This window comes from Protopterus annectens, chromosome 14.part0 (genome assembly GCF_019279795.1).
Source record: "Protopterus annectens isolate FY-2018-M chromosome 14.part0, PAN1.0, whole genome shotgun sequence".
Classification (NCBI taxonomy): Eukaryota; Metazoa; Chordata; order Ceratodontiformes; family Protopteridae; genus Protopterus; species Protopterus annectens.
The window spans coordinates 1,084,471,661-1,084,488,803 of record NC_056748.1 but is presented as its reverse complement, the minus strand read 5'-3'; positions in this window follow the sequence as shown (position 1 = coordinate 1,084,488,803).

Sequence of the window (17,143 nt, the reverse complement as noted above, 5' to 3'; positions counted from 1 at the left end):
AAAAACCATGTTGGGTGGGTGTGAGAAGGTTTTCCTGAAGGAGAAAGTTTAATAGCTGAGTAGGAATACATTTTTTAAGTATTTTTGATAGTGGGGATAGAATCGCAATGGGTCTGTAATTAGATGGGTCAGCAGAGTGCCCTCTAATCAGAGGAATGAAGAGATGAAAAGTCAGCAAACAAAGGAGTGTAGTAGGGGGTCCGGATGGAGAGATGAAAAGTCAGCAATCAAAGGAGTGTAGTAGTGCTGAAATTGAATTCATCCTCAAGTCTTGGTGAGTACCTTCGCGTGGTGGACCCTGTTTTTCACAAAATCTCACTAAGGCGACATTGATATATAGACTGTATTTATATAGCATATATCATGGACAGAAGTAAATCAAAAATAAAAAAAGATAGCTGGGTGCACAAGACCCAGGATAAAAAAGTGCCCAATCCTGGTAGGCGCAGTGGTGCCAGGACTGGAAAAAATGACAGTGTAGAATCCTCAAAATATGGAAACAATCCTGCAATGGGGCCAGGCCCAGCTCAGAGGGAGGATGGCTCCCATTTTGTAGAAGGAAGAAGTAGTCCACAAAAACGACAAAAATTGATTGGCCAAAGAAGAGCCATAAAGATTACAGAGTGAACTATTTAGGATAAGAAAGAAATTATGTATTGTTACTATTATGTAAAAAGCCCAGAATTTCCAGGCACAAGATATATAAAATGATTAAGAGAGAAATTAGAGGAAAGAAAAATACTTCCGCAGGAAAAACTGTCACAAACTTCAAATAAAAATTTACTTTCATTAATACAACAAATTTTTGAAAAACAGTATATAGATCAAGAAACTTTGATCTCTTTGGAAAAAGAAGCCTCTGAAGAAGTGAGAAAATATAGACAACAAAAGCTAGAGGTATTTGAAAAATATAAAAAAGAAATATGGACATGGGAAAGAAAGAGAGATTTGATATGGTGCAATATTTATGCAAAGGAGAAAGCCAAGTTAATTAACATACAGAAGGCAGTTTCAAAGATATTCAAAGAAAAATACAGGCAAAGGCATCCAGATATGGAAAATTTCACAATAAAAAGACTAAAAGCACAAAGATTTAATGTAGAAAAGATGATTAGTAAACTAGAAGTTAAAGAAATAGAAGTTGAAGTTATGGAGTACCTGCGAAGTGAAGAATTTAATGTAGAAGGCCTAAAACAGACTACATCACAGCATGATGGAGTGAGTCCCCAGAATAAGGAAAAGCAAGAAGATCAGGAGACATGTGAAGAAGAAATGTGGACGGGGAAAGGAAAAGAAATGTAATATGGTGTAATATTTACGCAAAGGAGAAAGCAAAACTAACTAATACAAAAAGAGCAGCACCAAAGATATTTGAAGAAAAATATAGGCAAAGGAATCCGGATATGGAAAACTTTACAATACAAAAAATAAGAAGACTAAGAGGAAAAGTGGAGAACAAGATTAGTAATGGAGAAGTCAAAGAAATAGAAACTGAGGTAATGGAACAGCTGCAAAGAGAAGGATTCAGTGTAGAAAATCAAATGCAGAAATCACCACAACAGGATAGAGCAATAGATATCCAAATTAAGGGAAAACAAGTGGAACAGGAAGCAACAGGTCAGGTTCCATATCACGATATTCTGGAGCTTTCCACAGGAAACCAGTATAAAAGTTCACTTGAAGCTAGACAGGAAGGAAAGGAACAGGAAACTGTGGAAACTCTGATGCAGTCAATGTTGAGGAGTGATAGGCCAGTGAATTTCCATATGACAAAACAACAGATGACACAGGATGAAATTGAAGAGAATGTACCACAAGAAGATGTTATAGAACTTTCTATGGAATCCCCACAGGAAATAGAAAACAAGGGATGTGCCCTCAGTTTGGAAGAAAAGGAGTTAAGAGAAGAGTTGCTTGATTTAATAGATAAAGACAGATATATCAAGATCAATGAGAGAAATAGACTGCAGAAGGTTAATAAAACCCCAAAAGTCAGAAGCTTGATAAAACAAATGAATACAGTAATTAGGACCGCCCATAGAGATCCATGCAATATAACAGAAGTAAACAGAATATATTACTGTGCTGCTAAATTAATAACTGACAAAATTCTACCACAGGAACATAGGGTAGCGAGGGAAAAGGGGAGGCGTAAGCGAATACCATGATGGAAATATCGAACAGAGAAAACTATAAGCCAGCTAAGACAAGAAGTGTCATTGTTAGAAAATTATAGAAGAGGGAACAGATCAACAAAAATATTAAGAAAGATAGATGTGATAAAAGCAATGCGCAGTATTAGAACAGACCAGGATCTATTATGCACTATTGGAGATAACAAACTAAAAATTTCAAAACAGGCGGAAAGACTCAGAAGATACGAAGATAAATTTAAGGGAAAAGCATAGAATAAGCAATTTACTGATGATCCAAAAAAAGTTTTATTGAGAATTGGGAAATAAGGTAAAAGGAATTGATAGACCGCTGAAAAAAGAGGAAGTAGATACATTTTGGAGAAGTATCTATGAAGATCCTGTGAAACATAGCAAATATACTAAATGGATAGAAGAAGTAAAAGAAAGAATAATAAGTTTAAAGGTACAGGATATGAAATGGGATGAAATAGCTGCCAGAGAGATTGAAACAAAGTTGAGAAAAGCCTCTAATTGGAAAACCCCAGGCTGAGATGCAGTACCTAACTTTTGGCTTAAAGTATTAAATTCTTTACATGAGGATCTAGCCATGAGTAAGAACTATTTATATGCACACCCCAAACAGACACCGCACTGGTTAGCAACAGGATAAACAATGGTCTTACTTAAGAGTGAACCTGCAAGCTACCCAAAAATTATAGGCCAATATCTTGCCTTCCGACGACGTATAAATTGTACACGGGGATTGACGCCAACAGAGTTTATAATCATTTAGAAGAAAACTTACTTATGGCAGTAGAACAAAAGGGCAATAAAAGAAAGTCATATGGAACAAAGGATCATTTGTTGTTCAATAAAGTTAGAGTGGAGAATTGTAAGAAAGGGAAGAATCTAAGTATGGCATGGATTGACTATAAAAAAAATTTGATAGTATCCCACATTCATGGATAAAAGAGTGCTTAAAAATATATAAGGTACATCCTACACTGATCGATTACATTACAGTAACCATGAAACAGTGGCAGACCACTTTGCAATTAAGCCATGATAAAGGACAGATTATTATCCCAGGGATAAAAATCCAAAGGGGGATATTCCAGGGTGACTCCCTGTCAACGTTGCTATTTTGCCTTGCCTTTAATCCATTAAGCTGTGTACTTAACAGCTTAGGTCATAGCTATAATTTGGCTTCTAGAAAACAACAAAGTATAATGAGTTCTCATCTTCTCTTTGTCGGTGATTTAAAATTGTATAGCTCATCAGATGAGGAATTAAAAGCACAGCTACAGGTTGTCAAAACTTTTTCAGATGATATTGGAATGTCATTTGGTCTTGACAAATGTGCAAAAGCAATCTTTAAAAAAAGGAAAATTGCAGCACCAGGAAAACATCAGTTTGGGGCAAGAATGTGATATAAAAGAACTTGAGCAAGAGGGGGGTGTATAAATACTTGAGAATTGAAGAAGGATCAGCAATAAAACATGAACAAATGCAAATAAAGCTTTGTAAGGAGTACTTTAGAATACTTAAATTAATTCTGAAAACAGCATTGACGCCTAGGAGCAAGATCTGAGCTATAAATCAATTTGCTCTTCCTGTCCTAACTTATAGTTTTGGAGTGATTGACTGGCCCCAAAAAGTGTTGGATAGATTGGATATTAAAACAAGAAGGATGCTTCATGCTCACCAAATGATTTATAAAAATCAGTGTATACCAAGATTATATATTCCCCATTCTGAAGGAGGGATGGGCCTCCTTGAAATTGATTACATGTATAGATCTGCAATCGTGGGACTCTACACATATCTACTGACCTCACAAGATCCAAATGTGGTGAAAGTTTAGAAACATGAGGAGAATAAATCTAAGATGACAACTCTGATTAATTTAGCAGAAACATATCAAAGTCAAGCAGAAATGGAAATCAAACCAGAAGTGGATAAAAATCAGGCAGCAACTGAATGTGCTAAAAAAACAAACAAAAAAAAAAACAAAAGAAAGAATATAAGGTGAAGGATCAGATGAGAAGGCAAGAAATGTGGAAAAAACATAAATATAGTTGCAAGTATAGAAAACTTCTGGAAGAGCCTCATGTTGATCAAGAATGAATGCAGGAATGGTTAAGGAGAGGTGAATTTACATCAATAAATTAAAGGTTAATATTGGTAGCCCAAGATAGTGGTACACGTTGGTTTACTAAGTCTATTAAACATGTGGGAGAAACAGATATATGTAGGTTTTGTGGAACCAAATTGGAAACAGTCACACAGCTTATTGCTGGTTGCAACTCTCTTATGACAGAGGGACTGTATACTGAAAGGCATAATAATGTGTCGAGATTGTTACACTGGAGATTGTGCAAACATTATGGTATCGAAGTGGCTGAAAAGCACTGGAAACATGAGCTACACGGAATCATAGAAAATTATGAAGTTTACATCACATGGGATCACCTAATACCAACAGTCCAAAAGATAGATGCTAGAAAACCAGGTATAGTGGTCCAAGAAAAGACAAAAGTAGCACTGATCATTAAAATCTCCACACCTAGTGACTACAGTGTCTTGCATACAGAGAGAGAGACACAAAGTCATAAAATACCTCAATCTGCAGGCAGAAATGAGAGCCATGTGGAAGAAAGATACCCAGACAGTTCCAATAGTAGTAGGAGCAACTGGTCTTATAAAAAAAAATTTACAATCGTATTTAGATATGTTACCATTTCATGTAACACCATACAAATTGCAGAAGGAGTCATTACTGAGCACATTGCGGGTGCTGCAAAGAGCACTTTTGGCTAACATGACTTTAATCGTACTTAGACTTAGGAATGGGGTCCATTCCCGTCATGGTATTAGAAACCCAAAAGACTTGGAGAAATTAAAGCGACAGAGGAATTGTGAAGATAGATTTCCAGATGTTAGGGACAGTAGCTTCTAGAATGGATCTATTGATTGGTAGATATATGGGAAAGGAATAGAGATGGGAGGTTGTCAAAGGAGGGTCTGAGTTTGATCAGAAGTGATTTGATGTAAGTGGTGGAGACAGGTTGAAAGGAAAATATTTTTTGTTGGCAGGGTTGGATGGGGTAGTAGGGGTGTTAGTGTAGTGGCAAGTATGTGTAAGTCTTTGGACAGTATCAATGAAGTGATTATTGAGAAGGGTGGCAGCTTCCACAGGAGTGTTATTTGGGAATGGGGAGGGAGTGGAAAATTAACAAGAGTGAAGAATTTTGTTAAGGGTAGTCCAGAATATAAGTGGATTTGATTTATAGTTTAGCTGGGGGTAGTTGTAGTAGGATTTTTTATCATTGTTGATTTGTTTTTTGACAGGGATCCTGAGTTCCCTATAGCTTTGAAATAGTGGTGGAGCCACTTATGAAATCATGTTGTACTTAATTCAGTGAAAAGGTAATACCATTAATATAAAGACTTTATAACAGCATTAAAGTCAAGATTCCAACATGCTGGCAGTAAATTGATAAAGGACTATGAATGTTATATTATTTAATAACTTTAAAAGTAGATAATTTGTCAAGATGTTTAGTTAGGCATTAATGTAAGTCAATATCAAATTAAGGAAATGTGTAAAAGCACTAGTAATCAAATAGAAAACAAACAAGATAATATTTTTTATCAGTTTAACAATTGTTGCAAAACATTTAAAAGTGCTTATTAAGATTAATATTAAAGGCATTTTTCACCACCATTAGCATTAAGAGTATCCAAAAATAGCAAGCAGAACTTTATATAACCCATTACAATTGGAAGAAATCCAAAAATTTGCTGTTGAATTAAACAGTGGCGAATTTGTGGACCAGACTATATGCCTAGTGAAATTTATAAATTCTGTCCTTGTAATTATAATCTAGCAGCATTATATAATTTTATATAAAGAAAGAAAAAAACACCACATTTATGGTAATTATCCTTGTAGCACAGCTATTGTTTAAACAGGAAAAGAGCCATAGTTTGTACCTCATAAAAATTACAGAACAACACATTATTTATGAAACTATTTCCCAACAGATTCAGATTTGTAGTGCTCAATATTGTTTTGCAAAGTTTTAATAAAGCTCAACTAGTGATAGTTGAACAAATTAAATGAAAATTTAAATTAAAAAAATAGTTATTGGTTGTATATAGTCTTATTGGGACTCTTCATATTGTTTATGCAAAAAGTTACAAGTAGACAAAAGGAACTGTCCATATTTTTGTTCCAAGAAAGGTAAAAAAGAAATAGTGATTTTTTTTTTTTTTTTTTGCTGGGGGTCATCTTCCATAGCTATGCCATACCCAGAAGTATTTATATGAACATCACAATCATATGAACTTGAAGAAGGCAGAAATATCACAGAAGCAATCATTTGAACTTGAAGAAGGCAGAAATATCACAGAAGCAATCATTGCCAGGACACACTTTATATATATATATATATATATATATATATATATATATATATATATATATATATATATATATATATATATGGGATCGGTACTGATCCCTGAAGGAACTTTTCACCGAAGCACAAACTGCCGGGCATGCTTCCACTGAAAAAGCACTTTGGCGGAAGTATGCCTGCAGCTAGAGGGAGTCATGGGGGAATGACTGTTGTGGAGATCATACTACGGTGCAAATAAGGGAATATTCCCTTTTCTTCACTGTAGTGCAATCCCGGACTGAGAATATTAAAGTAGGGTGGTGTGGGAGGCAGAGCCCCCCACATGGGGGGGTGCAGCATAAAAGTAGACTTATTGTTTGTTTTTTTTAACACACTTTAACGAAAGCGCTTTTTCGGTGAAAGCGCTTTCATTAAAGTGTGTTCAGTAATTATGGATTCGGACAACTGAACTTTTGTTCAATAGTTCTAGATATATATATATATATATATATATATATATATATATATATATATATATATATGTATAAAGAATTAGCAAATCTGCAGTGATTCACTGAGTTACGCCTTACCAATACTTTTATTTTATCACAGTAATTTCTTATGGAAAACAATCAGTGGAAAAAAAAATCAGCTCCACTAAGTTGAATTCAGTCAGTTGAAAACCTATCCATTCAATGAACAGCAAGGAGTCCAGTATATATTTACTAGTTATCCATTATGTTAAGAATACAATTAATTCTATTCCAGAGCAATGTTGTTGCTGTTGTTTGTCTTTTGGCTTTTTCGCAGTAAGGGGTCGCCACAGCGGAACTCCGGTCCGCTAATGATTGGCAGTAGATTTTTATGAAATGCCAAAGTGCCAGCTCGACGCCCAACCTTCAATGAAGGCATGCCCATTTACTCACGCATGTCTTTCGAATACTACCCAACCGTGGGGAGGACATGCAGACTCCACACAGAAGGCACTCCCAAGCCAAGCCGAGAATCGAACAGGAGAACCTCTTGCTGTGAGGTAACAACGCTACTGCTGTACCACCGCGGCTATATTCCAGAGCAATATAGATCTAAAATTCCAGGTGCTGCCTTATGATGACATTATAAAAATAAATTTTAGACTAGTTTTCTTTCCATGTAATTTATAACAATTAGGAATCTAAACAGTCACTTTGCTCTGAGCTAGTAGAGACATGGAATATATAATTATGTAAAGGCATTATCAGAAAAAACAGAATTAATCCAGAAAGCACCTGATAAAAACATGTTTTCTTCATTCTAGTGGGGGCAGTTATATGGATATATGGACACTTTTTTTACTTCAGAAAACATTTCTAAAATGTTTCCAAAATCAGATTTAATCTGATAGCACTGAAGGAGTCATTTTATATAGACCTGGTCTCACATATTTTAAGACAGTCATTCACAAATTATTTTTTGGAGGCAAACTCAAAAATGCATTCACATTTTATGGACAGGTATTGTTCAAATGGCTAGTTTTATTTAGTCTTACAATTATTTGCTATATAAATACTATAAATACTTGTTGTAGTATTACTTTGGTTTGTATCTCTCTACCCTTGGTTTTATTCTCTCACTGTTGCCTGAATATTGTTATCAACTAATGCCCCTCCTCTTTGTCTTTATAGCCCTAGTGGATCTTAACCCTGCGATTTCTCCTGGCCACAAAAGCAACTTTGTGTTGTGGACCCAAACTGAAACCCTGCAATTTATGACCATTGGTCCTGCAGCTATCAATTAAGCTCACAGAATTGCACTTAAGAATGTGTCCTAGTGTTTAACTAGTACATGATAAAGGAGCCCTTCTTAGTTACAGCATTTTTCTTAAATAGTATTACAATGAAAACAGTGTTTTCTGCAAGTTCACTGCAAAATAGGACACCAGCAGCCCCAATCATTTGCCTCCTTGACTACCCCCAGTCCTCTCATTTTTACTGTAACCATTTTTCATTTCCCATACCAAACTCTTACCTACATCTCCTATTGTCTCTCTCATCTTACCATTGCCAGCATTTCTGCCTTGCTCTATAGTCTGCTGTCTTTCTCTTGCTGCCCTCTACTAATGGTCTTTGCCCTACTCTTGCTGCTTGTAAACACCTCTGTCTCTCTTTCAAGCCCCACACTTTAGCTAACTTCTACTTTCCAACACAGGTATTTCCTCAAATATATTCTATTGGTGCAGCTGAGGCTAGCGTTCTCCTGAAAGTGCTATCTGTACTGAATCCTTGTGACTGTTTGTCTTTTCTTTGCTTCCCTTCTATCTCTTCTCTCTAGCTAGTTCTTTTTTTCTCCTTATTGATTGTTTTCTGGGATGTTTTCCAAGCTGGGAATTAGCCCCGCTCCATTTGCCCTCACTACTCTCGGGCTCACTTCACCACCCTACCCCAATTCCCACCCATTCCTATTACAATTTCCTTTATACCATCCAGTCCCTCCCCTTCCTCCCTTACCACCCACTAACAAACAACTTCCTGTCATACTTATAATACTTCACTTCCTATCCCCCTCCTTTCTCCCTGTCATGCTCTAATTCTCCTATTTTAACTCTACACACTCACTTCCCCTCCTAAAAGCCATCCTCCTTCCCCCTTACCCAGATTCATAATGCAATACCTAATCTTCACCATCTCTCTTCTCTTTCTTCTAGCTACCCTAACCTCATACCACATCCACCTTCCTTCCGCACTGCTATACTCTCCTACCTCCTACACCTTTGACACACTAACTTCACCATCTTTCTGTACTATCTCTCCAGCCCTATTTAACCTCAACAACACGTCTCCATAAACTGACTAGACTTAAAATGCTCACTCTTTCCTACAAGTCAAAACACAAGTTATATATTACATTTATCTATCTCTCTACTCTCTCTCTAAACAGAAATAACTTACTTATATCTGGTGATATCCACCCTAACCCTGGTCCCTCTCTTTCTTCAACAAACCACCTCTCTCCCTTATCCTCTCCCTTATCCTCTCCCTCTTCTCCTACTACCTCTGTCCACCCTCAGTCTAATGTACTGACATCAACCATATCCAAACACCTAGCCAGACACTCTCTAAATGTTCAAAGTCTTACCAACAAAATTACTGCGTTCCATGCCTGGATTACCCACACAACCCCTCACATCCTCTGCTTGTCTGAAACCTGGCTTAAGCCACATATCTCTAACAATGAAATCCTCCCACCAGGTAACAATATCTACCGCTCAGATAGACTTAACCAATGGGTGTTGTTGCCATCCTACACTCTAATAGTCTCCTCCTCTCAACTTTCACTGCCCCCATCCCTGACTTTCACCCAGCCGAGCTCATTATCTCTATCGCCTTAATCCATGCAAAAACTTGCAGTTGCTTCCATCTTCATCAATATTGGAAACAACTTGCCCATCCTTGAGAAAATCCTTTTCTGGTTTTCCCACAATATACCATATGAAACCCTTATCTTAGGAGATGTCAATCTAGACTGGTCAAACTCAAAATGGACTCTTCGTAAAATAGTATTAATCTCCACGGTTACCATCAACTTATAACTTCTCCCACCCAAATCCATAAAAATCCCACATCTAGCTCTATAATTGACTGGATACTCAGCAACACCCCTAAGCTATATCATAACCCCTCTACCCTACCAGATCAGCTTAGTGACCACCTACGCACTTCTGCCCTTAGATACAGCTCTCACCCTCCCAAACCTAACCTCTATAGAGACTGCTGTAAACTTTCTAACTTTGACTTAACTCATTTCAACACTATTCTCTTTTCCACTGACTGATCTTTCCTGAAACAAATCCCTTTAAATGATGCAGTAAATAGTTTCAGCAGTATCTTTTTAAATACTCTGAACTCTCACACTCCCTCCAGAAAGGTTTGAATAAAATCTAACTATGCTCCTTGGCTTTCCAAAGACCTTATGCTCCAAAGAGATGAAGCTTGGAAAGCCTGGATCAAAACTAAGGAATTATCCTTGCTCCACAAGTATAGACATCTCAGAAATATTAACAAGAAACAAACCATTATTGAGAAAAAGTCCTTCTTTAACTCTGCTCAACTCAATAGCAAAACCAACCCTCAGAAATTCTGGTCAACCATTAAAAACATTCTTTCTCCTGGATGCCCCTCAGACCCTTCCCCCTACCTAGATACATCCCCTCTCGATACAGCTACCTTGCTTAATAAATACTTCATCAATACTATTTAGTCACTCTTTCCAACAAATGGTAATACTACTCCTCAACTCACCCCTTCCAACCCACCCAACAATAATCGCGTCTCCTTACAGCCTGTTCCAACTTCCTACATTTGATCTCTTCTACTTAAGCTCAATCCCTGCTCACCATCCACTGATAATCTACCCCCCATTTTCCTCAAACTAGCTGCTGACTCTATAGCTTACCCAGTGTCTATATTAAATGTCCATTCAGGAATCCACTGTACCTACCCTTTGGGAATCCTTTTTCACTATTCCCCTACACAAAGGGGGTAACTCCACAGACTCATCAAATTACTGTCCCATAGCCATCCTATCCCCCCTCTCCAAAATACTTGAAAAATGCATCCATTCACAACTGCTAAAATACCTACTCCAACAAAATCTTCTCACCCCTACCCAGCATGACTTCTGTTCCCACTACAGCACAACCACTTCCCTCCTATCCTTTACCCATACCATTACTGAGGCTCTAGATAACAATAAACTTATCTCATGCCTCTTCCTAGACCTTTCCAAAGCTTTCAATACTGTCTCCCATCCCCTGCTGCTATCTAAACTTGCTAGTCTCAATCCATCTGCTTCCACCCTTACGTGGTTCTCCAGTTACCTATCCTGCAGACAGCAGTGTGTCAAATGGCTCTCTTCCTCTTTTCCATTCTTATCTGTCACAACAGGAGTACCCCAAAGTTCCATCCTAGGTCCCCTCCTCTTTAACATCTTCACTAATGACCTACACACATCATGCAAACAATCCTCCCTCATCTAATATGTAGACGATTCTACCCTCGTCTCCATCTCTGACGACATCTCTGAGCTCCATGCTCTCTTTCAACATACCTTCTCATCTACTGAACAGTGGCTCTCTGAAAACCTACTCACCCTTAATCCCCCAAAAAACTAATTCTTATTATTTCCCCCCTGTTCACATACTCACCACAAATCTTCCTTCTATATCACTTCCTCAAATAACATAGTTATTAAACCTGATGCTCACACTAAACTCTTAAGAGTCATCATAGATGATGAACTCAAATTTAATACACACCTACTCCAATGTATAACAAAGACTAACCAGAAACTAGGCTTGCTATATCATAACAAAAATTTTCTAATGCTATAATCTCCCTTGCTCAAGCTCTCTTCCTATCCTCCCTCCTGTAAGCTGCCCCAATATTCACCAGTATCCAAACCACAACATTAGACAAACTCCAGCAAACTTATCACAAGATAGCTAGATTCATAATAAACTCTCCTTACAACTCCCACCACTGTCTACCCCTTTCATCCCTACACTGGCTAGAGTTCCCCCACACATTATTACTTTCACAACTACAAATGCTACATTTCATTCTCTACAAACTTTCATCTTGCTCAGCTCTTTCATCCCTCATCTATACACCTTCTTGCACTCTCCATGCCTTTAATCAGCAACTTTTACACACCTACCAAGCAAAAAAAAGGCAGTAGGCAAACTCTTATATAAATACTCCATTGCCCAGCACTGGAACAAACTGCCTCTCAAATTATGCTCCACCATTCACTCAGCCCACTTTAAGGAAAAACTCAAACTCCATCTGCTCAACACCAGAATCTGCCCTTGTACAGCCGAAACCTAACCTCCTCTCTCCCTCCTAGCAGTACCCGCCTTATTAACCACCCTCCTCTCAATAAAGTAATCCCTCTACTAGGGGTAACAAACTGCACTGTATACTCATATCTGATTAATCAATCTTGTGTAAATATGTAAATAATCTCTACTCTGTAAACATAGGGTTGATATAATGTAAACGGTTTGCATTCTTTCTTTTGTATTTGTATTGTTCTTGAATTATTTTTAATAACTTATCATATGTTAATGTAATTGTTACCATTTTATGTCTGTATACTGTCTGCATTGGAGATTTTCTCCTCGGGTCTCCACTGAAAATGGGCCAGAAGCCCAGCTGGACCAACCCAGTTAACAAATGTCAATAAATAAATAAATAAATAAATAAATACATAATCAAAAATATGGTTATTACCTGAGTATGGGATGGATCTTCTGTAACAAAAGAGATGAGTGATTACTTTAAATGCATCATGTTTACTGCCACTGTGCATATATTTAGAAAATAAGAGCTGCATTTGTGTAAGAATTACAGATTCTGGCAACCCCCCTCTTTCTGTTAGAACACTTTAGAATGTAATGTTTATGCTAAATAAAATAATACAGTATACATAATATAACATTAAGCATTATTTTATGTTAATTAAAATGATAATGTATATAATATAGATAACAACTGTACATAATTAGCCTGTTGAAAATGCATATTATAATTTTATTCTGAAAAAGGTTTATATTAATTTAAAAATGAATAAATATAACAGACTTTACTCAAGCCCCCTTTGTCCCTTATTCCCATATTGTGTACTCTAATCCTTTATCTTTTATTGATGCATTTGCTAAAAGCTTAAAGATTAAAACAATGTTTAGCATATTCTTTTTTGAATATTTCCTTATAGAACAATAATCAAACCCTGTGAGTTCCTCTGAGTGCACAAACTGCTAGGGGGAATAACATGGTTTAATGAGTTTTCAGAGCATTGATACATGTAAGCTCTAACATCTTCCTGTCAGAAGACCTCACTTAGAGCTCAGATTCTATCATTTTTTTTGTATTACAAGCCAGTCCTCACATATGTTGTAGCAAGTCTGAGTTCAAATTCAGACTGACTTACAGTGTTCTAATATAGACAAAGGATATGTGGCAGAGCTGGCTGCACTGCTGAATGGGTGTGACACATGCTACATAAGCATCGTTCTGTTCTGTGCGTGTGACACGTGATACATAATCAGGTTTCTGTTCTGTGTGTGATGTGCTACATAAGCATCATTCTGTTCTGTGACATGCTACATAAGCATCATTCTGTTCTGTGTGTGACGTTTAACATAAGCATCATTCTGTTCTGTGTGTGACATGTGCTACATAAGCATCATTCTGTTCTGTGTGTGATGTGCGCTACATAATCAGCTTTCTGTTCTGTGTGTGATGTGCTACATAAGCATCGTTCTGTTCTGTGTGTGACATGTGCTACATAAGCATCATTCTGTTCTGTGACATGTGGTACATAAGCATAATTCTGTTCTGTGTGTGACATGTGCTGCATAAGCATCATTCTGTTCTGTGTGTGACATGTGCTACATAAGCATCATTCTGTTCTGTGACATGCTACATAAGCATCATTCTGTTCTGTGACATGTGCTACATAAGCATCATTCTGTTCTGTATGTGACGTGCGCTACATAATCAGCTTTCTGTTCTGTGTGTGATGTGCTACATAAGCATTGTTCTGTTCTGTGTGACACATGCTACATAATCAGCTTTCTATTCTGTGTGTGGCATGCTACATAAGAATCGTTCTGTGTGTGACATGTGCTACATAAGCACCATTCTGTTCTGTGTGTGACGTGCTACATAAGCATCATTCTGTTCTGTGTGTGACATGTGCTACATAAGCATCATTCTGTTGTGTGTGTGACGTACTACATAAACATCATTCTGTTCTGTGACGTGCTACATAAGCATCATTCTGTTCTGTGTGTGACGTGCTACATAATTAGCTTTCTGTTCTGTGTGTGATGTGCTACATAAGCATCGTTCTGTTCTCTGTGTGACACGTGCTACATAATCATCTTTCTGTTCTATGTATGACATGTGCTACATAAGCATCATTCTGTTCTGTGACATGTGCTACGTAAGCATCATTCTGTTCTGTGTGTGACACATGCTACATAATCAGCTTTCTGTTCTGTGTGTGACATGCTACATAAGCATTGTTCTGTGTGTGACACATGCTACATAAGCATCGTTTTGTTCTGTGTGTGATGTGCTACATAAGCATCATTCTGTTTTGTGACATGCTACATAAGCATTGTTCTGTTCTGTGTCATGTGCTACATAAGCATCATTCTGTTCTGTGACGTGCTACATAAACATCTTTTTGTTCTGTGTGTGACATGCGCTACATAATCAGCTTTCTGTTCTGTGTGTGACGTGCTATGTAAGCATCATTCCGTTCTGTGTGTGATATATGCTACATAAGCATCATTCTGTTCTGTGTGTGACGTGCTACATAAGGGTCATTCTGCTCTGTGTGTGTGGTGTGCTACATAAGCATCATTCTGTTCTGTGTGTTAAGCAGCCATGCATTTTATTGTGTAATTGTACTCATTTTCTTGTTCCTTCTCTATCTTTTTTTCTTCTGCAAGAAAAAAAAAATCTTCTGTTTGGGGACCTTTTTCAATAATATAAAAGTATGTGACCTTAAATTTGACATACATTATTAATTTTGATTCCAAAAAGTATTTAGTGAACTACTCTGCAAAATAAATAGGACCAGGATTCCAGGGTTTTAAACAGAATCACAGCTTTGTCTTACAGGTTTATGCTATGAACACATCACTTGCTCATATGTATCCTCTACCATTCTAGAAAATATTTGTTTCCTGGATTTTGGCATCTTTTTCTTCTCTCAAATATAAGGCAAGATATCTTGGCCCATGCTATTGTGCCATGTATTCATTCCAAATATTCTCTGTCTCATTGATGTCATTTTCCATATTCTCTTTTATGTCCAGTTATTTATCTTTAATTTGTCAAAACCTTGTCAGAGACTTTCTCAGTACTTCTCATGTAGCTACTACAGACAGAGTAAATAAACTGGACATTATCCTTTGCAAGGTAAATTGGATTAACAAGTGGCCAGAATGTAGAATATTCTGGGTCACTATCAAAGTAAGTAATGAGATATTAAAATGGAGATTATCAAGTATCTCTTATTTGATCCATCCTGTTTAACTCATCCACTCCAGTGGAGCTCAGTAAGTTTGCATTGTAACTTCCAATGGGCGGAGCCTAAACCTTTTGACAGAATCAAATTATATCCTCACATTTCAAACAAATATTCATATCCCTGGAACCATAGGGATTATCAAAGTATAAACAGCAAACTCTTCAGCACAAACTATTTTTATAGTGGTAGTATTTTTTACGTTCTAGGTCTTAAAACAAATGTTATAAGTCACAGTAAACACAGTAATCATTCAGGTTACACACATACTGTCAGAAGCATTTTATTCATCTATGTAAAAGCTTTCATATGAGGCTAAGGAGTTCTGTCTGTGTTTCTTGGTTGTTGAGATATTTAGAAAAAATGTGAAAATTATATCTATATACAGTGGATATAAAAAGTGTACACACACCTGTTAAAATGACAGGTTTTTGTGATATAAAAAATTAAGACCACAATAAATCATTTCAAAACTTTTCCCACATTTAATGTGACCTATAACCTGTACAATTCAATTGAAAAACAAATCTGTTTGTGGAAAAAATATAAAAAATAAAAAATGTACAACAAGCTGGTTGCATAAGTGTGCATACCCTTAAACTAATACTTTGTTGATGCACCTTTTAATTTAATTACAGCATCCAGTCTTCTTGGGTAGGTGTCTGTCCGTATGGCACAACTTAAATTGGCAATATTTGCCCAATCTTCCTTGCAAAAGCACTCCAAATCTGTCAGATTGTGAGGGCATCTCTTGTGCACAGCCCTCTTCAGGTCACCCCGCAGATTTTTGATTGGATTTAGGTCTGGGCTCTGGCTGGGGCTATTCCAATACTTTAATTTTCTTCTGGTGAAACAATTCTTTTGTTGATTTGGATGTATGCTTGGGGTCAAATTCCTCTTCATCTTCAGCTTTCTAGCTGATCCCTGAAGGTTTTGGGCCAAAAGTGACTGGTATTTGGAACTGTTCATAATTCCCTTAACTTGACTAAAGCCCCAACTCCAGCTGAAGAAAAGCAACCCCAAAGCACGATACTGCCATCACCATGCTTCACAATGGGGATGGTGTTTTTTTTGGTGATGCGAAGTGTTGTTTTTGCACCAAACATACCTTTTGAAATTGTGGCCAAATAGTTCAACCTTGGTCTCATCAGACCATAACACATTTTCCCACATGCTTTTTGGAGTCTTGATGTATTGTTTTGCAAATTTTAGCCGGGCCTGGATGTTTTTCTGTGTAAGAAAAGGCTTCCGCCTTGCAACCCTACCCCATAGTCCAGACATATGAAGAATACGGGAGATTGTTGTCACGTGTAGTACACAACCAGTACTTGTCAGAAATTCCTGCAGCTCCTTTAGTGTTACTGTAGGTCTCTTGGCAGCCTCCCTGACCAGCTTTTGTTTTGTCTTTTCATCAATTTTGGAGGGACGTCCAGTTCTTTGCAACGTCACTGTTGTCCAATATTTTCTCCACTTTTTGATGACTATCTTCACTGTGTTCCATGGTAAATCCAATGCTGTGGAAAC